Source organism: Dipodomys ordii, unplaced genomic scaffold, assembly GCF_000151885.1.
Source record: "Dipodomys ordii isolate 6190 unplaced genomic scaffold, Dord_2.0 Scaffold155, whole genome shotgun sequence".
Taxonomy (NCBI): Eukaryota; Metazoa; Chordata; class Mammalia; order Rodentia; family Heteromyidae; genus Dipodomys; species Dipodomys ordii.
Genome location: NW_012267371.1, coordinates 2540699 through 2542902, shown reverse-complemented (window position 1 = coordinate 2542902; position 2204 = coordinate 2540699).

The following is a 2204-nucleotide window of genomic DNA, read 5'->3' as shown; positions in this document are numbered from 1 at the left end:
ACACAAGACTCTGGCTCAAACCCCCCAATAACCTTCCAGAAAGATCTCATGGATTGTGTCCTAACACTCTGATGTGTTTCTCAAGGAAATAAACCCTTTTCTTTATTTTCTTCCTTCTGGAAACCTCCTACTCTGCACCTGCACTACTGCCATTTGGACAGACTTTTTATTCCACCTTCTGCCATGAGGGAAAGCCTCTGCTGAGTATGGCTTCTTTTACTCCATTTTTTTTCTGCAGTTTAACCTCCAGGCAACTCACAGGTCTCCTACTTGGTCTTATCTCATTCCTCAAGCTGTTAGAAACCAGAGCCATGATCTCGAGTATGTAAGAGCTCCTTAAATCAGTTCTATCAACTTTAGCTTCTAAGCACCCAAAAGGAAATTTCCTGTTTGTTCTGTTTATGTGTTGTGTATACCATAGCTTTATATCTGTCTGTGTAAGTCTTTGGGAAAAATACTGTGGCTTTGGACTCTGTAGAAGTAGCAAGGAAATGTCTCCCTTCCCCCATGGGGCCCAACTCCATAGCAACATCTCTACCACTAATGGTGTGAAGAAGGTGCCATCAGTGCAGCAGGGAGGGTACAGACACAGGGTGTGCACCATCTCCAAGCCATGTCATCTTTCTACCTCCTAGAGAAACTTGTAATTCATCTATGGCCAAAAGATCTGTCTGAGAGCACTCTAGATTTATATATCTGTTTGTATACTTGTTTATAAGTGTCAGCTTTGTGCACGTATCTATTGAGCATTGGGCAAAGTTTTCATTCGTCTCTAGAACTCCAGAAACAACTGACTGGTTTCTAACTTTCATTTTTCAGCTCAGTTGTTATGCGTATTTCAGTTTCAGAAAACCTAAACTTCAACATTGTGTGTGCGTGTGTGTGTGTGTGAGAGAGAGAGAGAGAGAGAGAGAGAGAGAGAGAATATCTTTAGGATGGTGCTTAAACTGCTGCCATACAGTTCATATGAAGCTGCTGTCACTCTGGAAGAAAAAAAATGGTTATCTTATCTCAATCAGATCTAACCAGAATGCAAGCATTCAGAAATTAATTCCCAGATTAAAGGAAAAATTAGTCATTTTGAAGTGAGGTAGCAAAAGGGACTTTGAAATTTAGTCATTTAGAAAAGTGATCTGTTTTATATATTTTTCTATATTTTATATATGTGTTATTTATACCTATATATAAGTAAATAATTTGGATTCAACTCATACAATATTTGGGTCTATTGACATATGTTTCTTTCTTTTTTTTTTTTTGGGTCCGGTTGTGGGGCCTGAACTCTGGGTCTGGGCACTGTCCTTCAGCTCTTCAGCTCAAGGCTAGCGCTCTACCACTTGAGCCACAGCGCCACTTCTGGCTTTTTTCTTTTTGCTTATGTGGTGCTGAGGAATCGAACCCAGGGCCTCAGGCATGCAAGGCAAGCGCTCTACCACTGAGCCACCTTCCCAGCCCCATCTATTGACATATGTTTTTATAAATTGCTATTGTATAGAAAACCAGTTTAAGCCGGGTGCTGGTGGCCCATACCTCTAATCCTAACTACTCAGGAGGCTGAGATCTTAGGATCACAGATCAAAGCCAACCTGAGCAGGAAAGTCCGTGAGACTCTTATCTCCAATTAATTACAGAAAACCAAAAGTGGTGTTGTGGCTTAAGTAGTAGAGTACTCACCTTGAGCTGAAGAGCTCAGGGACAGTGCCCAGGCCCAGAGTTCAAGCCCCATGACTGGCCAAAATAAAAAAGAAAGAAAGAAAAGAAAACCAGTTTAGGATTGCTTATCTTCCTGGCTCTTTGTTGATATATTTAAAGTTACTAAAATTTTTTATCCTATTTTATTGGAAAAGTAAATAATTTTGCCTAAATTCAAAATTTTGTGAAAATTCTTTCAAAATGCAAATTAGGAAGAAGAGACAAAGAAGAATCAGCAAGTAGGAAAAAATTAAGAAGGATATTGGGAATATGTTTTTGAATAAGCAAGTTAAAGGGAAAAGAAAATCCTTTTAAATAGAGAATGGAATTCATAAATTTTATCCTAAATAATGCCCCAAAATGAAAAAAAAGCAGGATAGGGCAAAAACCAGAAGGCTCATAAACGTCATAAAGTGTATGAGAAGATTTTTAAAAATATAAAAGATAGCCAGGTGCCAGGGGTTCCCACCTGTAATCTCGGCTACTCAAGAAGCTGAGATCTGAGGCTCATG